This window comes from Phascolarctos cinereus, unplaced genomic scaffold (genome assembly GCF_003287225.1).
Source record: "Phascolarctos cinereus isolate Bilbo 61053 unplaced genomic scaffold, phaCin_HiC Scaffold_8;HRSCAF=390, whole genome shotgun sequence".
Lineage (NCBI taxonomy): Eukaryota > Metazoa > Chordata > Mammalia > Diprotodontia > Phascolarctidae > Phascolarctos > Phascolarctos cinereus.
This window is the reverse complement of record NW_027556291.1, coordinates 4,970,247-4,982,705: the sequence shown is the minus strand read 5'-3', so window position 1 is coordinate 4,982,705 and position 12,459 is coordinate 4,970,247. Positions and strand designations below refer to the sequence as shown.

Below are 12,459 nucleotides of genomic sequence, written 5' to 3'. Positions count from 1 at the left end.
TTAAGTGCCTACTGTATTCAAGGCACCATACACAACACTCAGAATACAAAGATAGGATGCAGGTCCCACACTCTTAAGACTATAATCTAATGGGGAGAAAATAAATAAAAATAACTATGCTACAGGGAATAATGAGAGAAGAGCACAGGAGAGCTATAGGTAAAGAGCTGTCAGAAATTTGAGGGGAGTGAGATCATTTTCACTGAGGGGAAGGTCAGGGAAGGCTTCATGGAGAACATGGTATCAGAGGCAGTTAGGTAGCACAGTACTTGGATTCAGGAAGACCTGAGTTCAAATCCTGAGTCGGATACCTACTAGCTGTATGACCCTGGGCAAGTCACTTCACCTCTGCCTGCCTCAGTTTCCTCTTCTGTCAAATGAGGGGGTTAGACTCAGTAGCCTCTAAGGTCCCTTCTAACTGTATGAGCCTATGATGTGAGCACTGAAGGATATGGTACTCCTGAGAGGTGACCTACTTAGCCTCTGCTTGAACACCCCCAGAGATGAGAAACTCACTAGCTTTCAAGGAAGCCAGTTGCCTTGCTGAACAGCTCTGATTATTAGAAAGCACTTCCCTCTATTGATGCCCTCTGCCAAAGACTTCCAGCTTTTCAGTGGCAAAGGCTCTCTCACCCCACACCTCCAGCCTCTGAATACCTTGAGAACAAGTGGCTTCCCCTCTAGGCCTCAATGTCAACTTCTCCAAGGCTTGTGGAAATGGCGGCCAAAAACCTGTGTCCACGATGTGTTATATCCTTACTATAAGGTGGAAGGGGCAAAGGTCCCCCTTGTCCTTGCCAGGGGGCTACAACTAGGTGGCAGATTTGTGACATTTTCTCCAATGATGGAGAAAACCAGATTCATTACTGAGAAGAGCTGGCAACTCTCTCCTTCTGCCTGAGGCCCAGAAGTATGCATGTGTGGAGATGGGGGTGGGGGATGGATGAAGGAAAGGATGGGGAGGGGGACAACTAGATTAGCATTGAGCTGACAAGTCCTATAGTTCATCCAAAGGTAAGTGTGCATCTGTAGCTATTTTGGGTGATAATTAAGATAGACCCGCCTATCACAAGACAGACATTGTCTGCCTTAGCGACAGGAACCCTGCCAGACTGTAGACGGTGGGCTTGAAGAAGATAGAGGTGCGGAGTGGGAAGGGAGTTCCAAGTCAGGGACAGGCATGAGAATGGTCCAGAGGAGGACCCCCACAGTGGAAACTATGCTCGCATGAGGATTGGGCCTAGTGGGGAGAGATGGCTAGGGCCCAAAGAGGAACTTAGGAGGGCTGCAGATAGGATTGCTGCCTTCAGTCATGTGAAAGAAAGCTCAAGCTTATTCTGCTGGGCCCCAGAAGGCAAAACTGGGAGGAATGAGTGGGAGCTCCCTGAGGGCAAGGACTATTTCATTTGTGTATGAGAATGGACATACACATGTCCATTGCACATGACAAGGACATGATACATATTTGTCAGATTGAAGTTGTAGTTGTTCAGTCATGTTTTTAGTTGTATCCAACTCTTCATGACCCTCTTTGGGGTTTTCTTAGCAAAGATACTGAAGCGGTTTGCCATTTCCTTCCCCAGCTCATTTTACAGATAAGGAAATGGAGGCAAACAGGGTTAAGTGACTTGCCCAGGATCACACAACCAGTAAGTGTCTGAGGCTAGTTTTGAACTCAGGTCTTCCTGACTCCAGGCCCAGTGTTCTATCCACTGCAGCACCACCTAGCTGCACTTGAACAGAAGTTGCAGAAAGGTAAATTTAGGCTTGATACGAGGCAAACCTTCCTGACACAGCTTTCTAAGTGTGGAATGGGCTGGTGCAGGACATCCTGGGTTCCCAGTCACTAGCCATCTCTAAGTTCACGTTCAGTGCCCAAGCGCTTGTTCAGGCGCCAACTCTGAGACTCAGTAGTCATGTACTTTGGTATACAATGGAGACGACAGGTGTTCCCTTCCAGAACCCAGAGGGAGTTCTGGCAAATGAATGTGGGTGCTGTTCCTTGGCATTGTCCAAGACTCCCTTCCCCCCCACCCGCTCAGCAGATTTCCACCTCCCTCATTGATTGAGACTGGAGAGTGGCAGGGGAGGGGTGAGGAGAGTGATGCGGATACACAATGCATTCTAGCACAAGGCTCCCCATGGGAAGGGGGAGGAATTGGGGGAAGATCTGGGCATTCAGGGTTGTCCTTTGGGCCCAAGCCCCCACCCCCAGCCTTCTCTCTTGCACTATTCCTTCCCATAAGTCATGCTTTCAGCATTTAGAGGCTGGCAGCTGCAAGGCCTGGTTGCTAGGCAACCACTTTCCTAGCACAAAGAGCCCTCCCTCAGCTGGAAGGCCAGGCCTGTCAGTGGAACAGCTGGGCGGATGCTGTCTTTGTCTTGCTGTTGTCTTGGCTAATCACAGGGCACCGAATCCAAGTCAAACTTCTTTGAAAAATAGGAACAATCGTAGTCAGCCACGGCTGTCTGGCTGAAATTTGAAAACCTTGCCTTTATTCCGGGGCAATTCTGAGACCAAGTAGTGAGGTTCAAGTCTGTCCCCCCTCAAGTGCTCCCTCTGCTTGGAAATGAGTGTTACAGGGTCTCGTGGCATGGTCACTGCCTGAAAGGGCAATTTGTTGTTGTTGAGTTGTTTCGGTTGTGTCCAACTCTTTCTGATCCTATTTGGGGTTTTCTTGGCAAAGATACCACAGTGGTTTGCCATTTCCTTCTCTAGCTTATTTTATAGATGAGGAAAATGAGGCAACCCGGGTGAAGTGACTTGCCCAGGGTCCCACAGCTAGTGTCTGAGGCTGGATTTGAACTCAGGTCTTTTTGACTCCAGGGCCAGCACTCTATCCCTTGCAGAGCCACCTAGCTGCCCCTCGAAGGGCAATGCTCAAATCTAAAGCCTTGGGATCTGAGCCCTTAATGCCCACCAGACTCAGACGCCTTGACCTCCCTGTCTAAATGTGACTCTGTGGAAACTCACATCATCTAACTCTCTGAGGCAGGGCCCATCTCAACTAAATCTTCAGGTGAGTCACGTAGACATGAATCAAAGCTCTCCTCAATGAGGGCACCAGTAGGATCCAAACAGGCTATTGTAAGCCATATTCGGCAATAGACTGGCTGATTCTTCACCATTTTGCAACTTCCTGAAAACAGAAGCAAATGGGACATATCATTATGCTGGTTTGTTGATTATGGAAGAGCTTTTGAGTCTCCAGAGCAGAATTCTGCCCTCAAAGCCCTTTTCCCATGAGGTGTCTCTCCTGTATACACCACTGAATGATATATACATAACAATCTGTGTCACTGAAGGAAATTTCTAGTTAGTGAGATCCACATTGGCACCCACACTGGTTCACAAAAGTTCAGGGCTGTGTGATGTCACCAAAAGGAAAGGTGAGGCCACATCCTTCTATGTCCAGTACCCTCTTGCAGCTCTGAGATAATATCTGTTCTTCAGTTCAAAGTTGAAGTGGTAGGTTGGCATGAGAAGACCAAAGACCTGGGACTCTGAAAACCTGGAAAAGAACAACAGAGTGTGGCATAAGGAGCACCAAAGTGGGGAAATTGAAGTCCTGCCTCTGTCTTATGGTGTGACCTTGGACAACCTGACCTCCATTATCCGTGTGACACACGCACATACACAAACATATACACACCTACATACACGCATACACACACACAACCTAGCCTTATTTCCTTCCCCCTCTGTAAAACGAGGCGGTAGAAATTGATGATCTCTGAGGAACACCTGAGTCAGCTCTTCTGTGTTTCTCTGGTCACAGTATGGAGACACCTGTGGTTGGCTGGCCATTTCTACTCACTGCCAAGGAACTCTCTGAAACTGGCTTTGGTCTGTGTCTTCATTCTCTCCTTGATACACTTTTATGGGCCTGCTTCAGTGGCCCTCCACTCCCCTTCCCTGGCTGTGTACAGGCAGGCCCTAGCCAATGAAGGCCCTTGAGGATCCCCTCCTGGGATCTAGTCTCCCAGGCTGCTGAATACCCACTACTGCTTGATGTTCTACCACAGGGCCTGTTGAGGCCTTCACTGGCCAATGGGCTAAGCATGGACCTCAGAGACTCATTAGATTTAGGGTTGGAAGGGCCTTCAATAGAGTTTATCTATTCCAGCCCTCTCGTTGGACAGAGGAGGAAAATGAGGTCTAGAGAGGGCAAGGGACTTGCCCAAGGTCACACAGTGAGAGAGTTGAGATTTCAATCTGGGGTTTCAGACTTCTTCCACTGCACTACACTGCCTCTCCCATCCAGTGGAGGGATTAGATTTCAAACCAGCATCTGCCTTCAGTCTTGAAGCTTCCTTAGAAGCCTGATATGCTTCTAATCCTGCCCCCAAAAATTTCTGTAGTTTCCAAAAGATAGATGATTCTCCCCACTCCCCTCCCCCCCCACCCCGCCCAGCACCACACCCAGTTCTACTAGGTCTGCCTACAGCCAGAATGTTAGAAAGAATTGATTCTTTGTGCCTACGGGGAGTGGTCCTCAGCCTCCACTGGCTGCCTTCCTATTCAAGAGACTAGTTTACCGCCCAGAGGCACTGTCCGTGGTGCTGAACATAGCCAGTATATCAAGGTAGTATCAGAGAAAGCAAGGGAAAGAATAAATCCAGGTCCTGCCGCCAGGAAGCCCTTTGGTTGTGCTGTTTTTCCTTAGGCAAAGGAAGGAGAAAGGGGGAAGGATAGGGAACCGGGGAGAAGTCAGGCAGTTAGGCTAATGAATCTGATGAACAAATGATGGAATTATTCAAAATGGTCGTTGCAGTGAGGTTGACTATGGCCCAGTGCCTTCCTGAATCGCTTTTTAGGATCATGTCATAGGATATAGAACATTGAGCTGAAAAGAATCATATGGACCACCAAGTCCAAGCCCCTCATTTTTATGTAACCAGGAATATGAGATGAGACCTAGGCTCTGCTCTATAATCCTGGGGCAGCCAATGCCACTGAGCTAGGTCTCCCCCCATGCAGCTGTCTGCAGGATGGGCTCAGGGAGCCTAGGAGGCTAGGACTTGTCCCTAGCTTAGAAGAGAACAAGATGGGTAACTGGGTTGGGGGGGAGGAGAGGGTTAGGAGAGAATTCCTGAAACTAAGGCATTTATCTTCTTTTGGTTTGGGTCTTCTGAGCATTCAGGAACTCTCTGACTTCTGGGCCTAGTTCTGTCTAGCCTAGAGCTACCCTCTCAGTTGCTTTCTGACACTTCTATCCTCAACAAAATGGGGGGCTCCACCTCAGGAAGGACAGATCAAACATTACCATGGGTTAGAAAGCAATGTGAATCAGCCCCAGGGGATCAGAGCCCACCCAAGCACAAGTTAATAGTACTCCAGGCTCTGTCAACACTGGTTTGATATTCTAGCAGCCCTGAATGAAGACAGGGACCATTGGTTAAATGGTCAGGGTGCGCAAGTGCATACAGTTATTATCCCAAGCTACATACAGTTATTATCAATGGCCCTGATAGTGAATAGTGACACAATAAAAGAGCAAATCTATTCTATGGAATGTGGAGCCTACTTGGGGGCTTCTTGAGAGGCTGTGTGAAACAGATAGGAAATAGAGGGAAAGAGGACAGGAACAGAGGAAAAGATACTGGTTTTGGAATCAGGAGCTTGGGCTCAAATCCAACCTCTTTAACATCACCTGCATCATCCTGAACAAATCACTTCTCCTTTCTGGGACTCGGTTTGCTCATCTATAAAATGAAAATGTTGTACTTAAGGGTCTTGAAGGGCCCAGATGCCAGCTTGGGGAATTCTAAGATCTTAAATTTTTTTTGTCTCTGAGTCTTGGTTTCCCTCTTTGTAACATGATAGAACATGGCCAACTATTTTCTGTAGGACCACGCAGAGAGTACCGACTTATCCACTCTCTGAGGGTGAATGGAAACTGATCCCAGAGCATGCTGCACTGTATGCACCCCAAGGCCAGCACTCAATAACAGTGGACCAGGACCAGGGGCAGCCAGGGACAGTAACTCCTGGGCTGGGGGCCAGTGGAACACTGATCTCCCCAAAGGCAGACTCATTTCCTGAATTGCACCTTTTGCCTCCCTCCTTTTGAGAGGCTTCCTCGGCCACACAGATGCCTCTTGAGATAAAGTGCCAGCTATTTCCCCATGGAAGCTTAAGGGACCCTGTTAGCCTTTCCTGGGCCTGAGATTCCAGAGGAGGCCCCTGAACCATCCGCACTCAGGTCCCCCTGCCCTGACCACCTTGGCCAAGCTCTGCAGGGGCCAGATTCTTGGCTTGGAAGTAGCTCTCCCAGCATTTAAGAGGTCCTTCACCCAATAGCTATGGCCAGACTATTCTGTGGGGCTTTGCTCCCTCTGGGCCAGCTAGGTGGCACAGTGGATAAAGTGCCAGCCCTGGAATCAGGAGGACCTGGATTCAAATCTGGCCTCAGATACTTCCTAGCCGTGGGACTCTGGGCAAGTCGCTTCACCCTGTTTGCCTCATTTCCTCATCTGTAAAATGAGCTAGAGAAGGAAATGGCAAACCACTCTAGGATCTTTGCCAAGAAAGCCCAAATGGGTCACAAGGAGTCGGATATGACACCAACAATTGTTCCCTGTCATGGGGGACTGGCCCAGTCCATCCGTGCAGGGCTAGCCTGCTGCCCTGCTGAGGATGCATTGCTCTTCCACTCTGGCCAGCTGGCACCACAACCCATTGTGGGAAAGGCCATCTGACTGTCAGGCACCTGCCCCCCAAGCCCAGGTAAACAGGTCTGACCTGGCCTGGAGGACTACCAGTGACCCAAGAGCTCAGAGGGGCTTTTCATGCCAGGATGGGCAGATTGGACTCTTTCAATGGGATTGTGGCTAAGGAGGAGGGAGACAAAATGTACATAGTTAGAGGCCCAGGCCATGACCGGTCCTGGGGCTCTGTTGAGATGCCAGTCAGGCCACCCCACGCTGTTGCTGTTGCTGCTGCTGCCACCACCTCAGCCACCGCCCGCCACCGATGAGCTCACCAAGATAGCTGCCATCAGACTCTTTGTCTGAGAGACTGCAGTGGCTCAGCCGCAGAGCAGGGAGGAGGGAGGGGGCTGGGCCTGGCTGACGCAGGATGCTGCCTGTGTGGAGGGAAACATCGCCATAGCGAATGGGTGGCTGCATTCGCCAGTCTTTCCTGGGAGGATAAAGAAAGCGGGAAATGATGAGCCCCCCCCCAACCCCCAATTTCTGGCAAAGGACAACGGTAGTGCATGTGTGCTGTGGCTTCAGAAGGCAACAGTTGGTATGCCTATGGGATATTGGAGGTCAGGACTTTCAGCGTCTTGCATCCAAGAGTATTGCCCAGGTCAATTCCACAATGCTCTCCATACACTCCTGTGTGTATGGCCCAGCGCTGGGCTGGAGGGGGATGGGGGTGGAGGGGTTGGGGAAGGGGGAAGGCATGGGTAGGACTATTTTTGCCTTTCTTTGTGTCCCTGGTACTCAGCACTTTGCCTGGCACATAGGAGGCACTTAATGACTGACTGGTCCAATCCCCTCATTTTACATAGGAGAAAATTAAGGCCCGGAGAGGGGAAATGATTTGTCCAAGGTTCCCTAGGGAGGAATCACCCCCCCAAGTGCTCTGCCTCCAAATGCAGCAGTGCCCTGCCTACTCTACCATGGTGGTGCTCTGAGAAGGCTCTAGCTGAAGATTTTGTCAGAGCTGACTTTTCCAAGTGGCTAGAGGGCCCACTGGGGCTTCCCAAAGAGCCCAGGGCATCCCAGAAGCAGGGTTCGGAGCCTAGCCAACAATGGTTCTAGCATGCTAGGTCATGGGATGACTAGCCAGGCAAGGCCCGGTACTAAGAGGCAGGCAGGGCTTTGGCATTGGAGACAGTCGGGCTAAGGGTTAGAAACCCCATCACTGCCCCCAGGTCAGTGTGGGGCAGGGGTCTGCCAACTAGGTGGGCAGGACAGAGGCCGAGGTATCTAAGGGCACAGATGGTTGAAAGGTCAGCCGACACCAGTCATGCCTGGAATCCTATTTGGCTAGAGCATAGACTGGGAAAGGGAAGTAGTGGGAGATAAGGCTGGAAAGACTGCTTGGGTGAAGATACAGAGGATCCTAAATACCAGGCCAAAGTGGGAAGCAAAGCTTCCAGGGCTGGGGGCGGCAACAATCTCATCAGACCATGTCTGGAATGTCAGGCTCAGAGCTGAGGCCACATTTTAAGAAGCTGGAGAATGTCTGGGGAAGGCAACCAAGAGAGCCTTGAGTCCCGGCCACATGAGAATCAGTGGAAGAAATGATGGATCTATAGCCTGGAGAAGAGAAGACTCAGGGAGAACAGGAGAACTGTCTTCAGGTTGCTGGCTTGGGAGGCAGAGGAGCCACATTCCAATCCTTAGGCTCTGGCACTTGCTAGCTATGAAGAGACAGGACTAGATTCCTCTAGGGTCCCTCCCAGCTCGCAATCCCCAAATATCTAATGAGTCAGTCATTTAGAAATGGCCCAGTCCAGTAGCCATGGCCAAGGCTGTGGGCTACATCACTAATTAGTTGGGAAGAGGGTAGAATAGCTATTTTTTCATCTTAGAGAAGGACTTTGTTTGTGAGCAATAGCTAAGCCAGGGGGCTAGAGGAAAGTCCCTTTGTGATTTAGCTGACATATGGTATCTCCCATTTGCACCAGAACATTAAGGTGGCAGATGTGACGGCCAAAAGAGAACAGAAAACAAACTCCCTGTGGCCCAAGCTATATCACATGCCAGTGCGTGATTGTGGAAGAGGGCTCCCAGGTCATACGTGTGCCCCACCCGGGCACACAGAAGTCAGATGCAGGCTAACATGCACTCCTCTTTAACGTCCTGGTAGGGGGTGGGGGATGTCCAGTCAGCGATGGGGGACTCACTCTCTCCTAAGGCAGCCAGTCCTATTCAGCACAGCTCTGATTGCTGGGAAGCTGCCCTCACCTGCAGCTCAAGTCTGCCTCTGGAAAACCCATTCTCATTCCCTTTGGCCCTTGTGCCTGAGAGGGAGGGGAGGGGAGAGAAGTGAGCAAAACTAGCCTGCTCCCCTTCCCCCATGACAATCCTTCATGTATTGGAGGACAGCGGTGGTGTTCACATACAACACACATACACATACACACCACACACACAACACACATACACACACACACACACACCACGTTAGTTGTCTTCAGATATTTACAGGACTACGATGGGGGAAAGGGATTAACCCTTCTCTGTTTGGCCCCACGGACTTCAAACACAATAGGAATGAGAAGTGTGATGCAGCAGCAGCATCGAGAGAGGCCAAGTGCCCAGAAGACGGTAGGGGACGGTCCCACTGTCCTCTGCCCTGGCCAGACCTCATTTGGAGTGTCGGCAGGCCCGAGCACATTTGAGGAAGGATATTGACAGTCTGGAGTGTATCACAAAGAAAGCAATTGGCTGGAAGAGGCCTGGAGAACATGGAAAGTTGGAGGAACTGGGTGAGTTTAGCCTGGAGAAGAGGGGACTAAGAAGGGCTGGCATGTACAAGAGGCTTTGGAGGGCAGGACTCAGAAGAGTGAGTGGCATTTGCAGAGAGGCAGGTTTCAGCTTCTAAATAAGGAAGAGCTTGCTAGCAATTCAAGACGCCCTAAAGTGGGATGGGCTGCCGGGGGGGCGGGGGGAATACCCCCCCACTAGAGGGCTGTAGGAAGAGATGGGATCCCAGCTAAGTTGTTAAGCTCATTCCCTGGGCTGTCACCCCAATACACATTAATATGTCTGCTCCCTCCATGCCAATCCCGTAGCCAGAGAAGGCAAGGAGGGGAAAGGGCAAAAGGATCACTGGGGCATTGTCCTCACAGTTGCTGCTGGGATAGCTAGCGATGCTACCTTCCCAGTACTGCCAGTAAACTCAGTGAGGCAGAGGTTCAAGCATCTGCAGGGAGGGGAGGAGAGGCAAGAAGTCTGCAATGTCTTGTCCAACCCCAATCCATTCACAGAGAAACTGAGGGTCTGAGAGCTTAAGTGATTTGCCCAAGGTCACATGGATGGTAAGAAGCCCGGGCTTGAAGCCAGGTTTTCTGACCCAAGATCAAATGCTCTCTCCGTGCCACATTTCCCTCATACTGGAGTCTAGAGGAGCCCCCCAAGCCTCAAGCTAAGCTCTCCCTCCTCCCTAGCTTGGTAGCCTAGAATGGAGACACATGGAAGGTTTGAGGGACCTTTGAGATTGCTTCATTTTACAGAGAGGAAAACTAAGGCCTAGAGAAGAGAAAGGACTTGCTCCCAGTCCCACAGCAAGCAGCCACCCCTATGTACCCAATAGCCACAAGAGGCCGCAGTGGCTCCCACTCCATTTGGCCACCTCGCATACGGGTCAGGGTTGCACATGGCCCGTGGCCAGTCTTGAAGACTAGTGATATCAGGGGAACCAGCAGAGTTTCTTCTCCCTCCCATTCTATGATTAATGAGCTGCCTGACCCCAGGCCTTGTCATGACCCAGGCAGAGCCTCCCCAGGCCTGTGGTGAAGCCTCCTCCAAGGCTCTTGTAAGAGCACCTGAGTATTTTCTCTCTAGCCTTTGGGGAGTCAGGCTTGCCTTCCCTGTCCTGTCCATCCCCAACCGCCATCATCAATTGTAGAAGCTGCTTCTCTGTGACCACACACACACACACACACACACACACACACACACACTGCTGCTGCTATCTCTGCCCTTGGGACCCAAGCAGAACAAGGCTATCCCCTCTTCCATAGCTAGCCCTTCAATGAATGACCCATAGCCAGGAACCATGCCCCTTCCTCAGATCTTCTCTTCTCCAGGATCACCATTCCCAAGTCCTTCAACGGTCCTTCAGCGGAATTGTTTGCCACCATCTCGTTGACTTTCCTCTGGATGCTTTTAAGTTTGTCGCTGTCCTTTCCCAAGTCGGCCCCAGAGCTGACTACAGTGCCACATCCAGGTGTGCTCTGATGAGGGCAGCTGGTGGCGACATGCACACTGCCCTTGTTCTGGCCACTTGGATTTTCTTAATGCAACCACAGACTCTGCTACCGTTTTTTTCTGGCTGCCGTATTGCACCATTGACTTCTGTGGAGCTAATGGTCTAGCTTCTTTCAGGCCCATGTTGGATTAACCATGTCATTGTTGTAGGATTGTTGTTCTTAATGTTAGGATACAGAGCAGAGGACATTGGATGGGGAGTCAAGAGACCCTTTGAGTCTTGCTTTCTGCTTACCTAGGCACATCCCTTCTGCTCTTCCGGCTTCAGCTTCCTCCTTGGTAATATAAGGCTAGTGGTCCCTATCCTGCCCTACCTCTCTAATGGGCCTATTAGGAGGAAGAAAAGGAGGGAATGCATGTGAATGTACTTCATAGACTGTGAAATGTTTTGCAAACTATCAAGGATTCCTGGGGAGAGGGAGTCTCTCCAGGTGAGGGATGGTAGGGGGAAGATCAGCTGAACAACTTTACTAGGCATTAGTTTGGGAATACTGGGAACCATGGGGTCTTGTCATAGGGTTTAGGCCTGCTGTGTTAGTGCGATCTTTGCCCACTTGGAAGCCATCTGTGTGGTTGCCAGTGCAGTGACCAGCCCGGTCTCCTATATGAAACCTCCAGAATCAGGGTGGAGGCAGCATGACACAGTGGAAAGCATTTGGGGCATGGAGTCCCTGCTCTGCCACCTGCTACCTGTATTGAGCCAGTCACTGACTCCTCTGGACCTCAGCTTCCCCCTCTGTAAATGGAAGGAAGTATACTCAGTGACCCCGTAGATTCTTGGGTATGAGAACTATTATCTCCACTGGAAACAGAGGCTCAGAAGGGGCAAGTGATTTGCCCAGGGTCCGACACCTAGAAAAGTCAAGTTAGCTGCTAATACTCCCCTTACTCACATTTTCTTGTATCTTCTTCATATATATTTCATCTTTACTTCTATGTTTCTGTCAGAGAAAGAAGCTCCTTCGGGGCAGAGACGGTTTCATTCACTGGCTTCACTTCCCCAGCATTAGCACAGTGCTTAATGAATGCTTGGTGATTGACTGGGTGGCTGATTGCTAATCTGGAAGGCACGTAGAGGAGGGTAACCAGCATGGTGAGGGGCCTCTGAGGAGCAGGTGAAGGAAGCAGGCATTCTTACCTTGGAAAAGGGAAAGCTTGGGGGAGGCATGTGCTAGGTGCCTTCCAGGATTTGAAGGGCCACCTGGTGGAGGAGGAGGGATTCCACTGTCCTGTTAGGCCCCAGGGGCCAGACCCAGGAACAGTGGAGGGAGAGCCCAGAGAGGCAGATTTAGGCTGTGACTGTCAGGAAGAGCTTCCTGACCACAGGAGCTGCCCCAAAGTGGGCTGAGATGACTCAGGAAGTGGTGGGCTCCCCTCACTGGAGGTCCTCGAACGCAAGCTGGACTCACTGGCCTCTGAGGTCCCTTCCAACTGGAAAATTCTGGTTCTGCATTGTCTGTGAGCTAAAGGGGTCAGGGAAGATTGAGGTCCTTCTACCTACCCCTG

General features: G+C 50.7%; 1 protein-coding gene across 3 annotated transcripts in view; it reads left to right on the top strand.

Moving 5' to 3' along the window:
- Nucleotides 1-12,459, top strand: part of DCX (doublecortin) — a 53,182-nt gene that overhangs the window by 21,176 nt on the left and 19,547 nt on the right. The gene's annotated exons all lie outside the window — the stretch shown is intronic.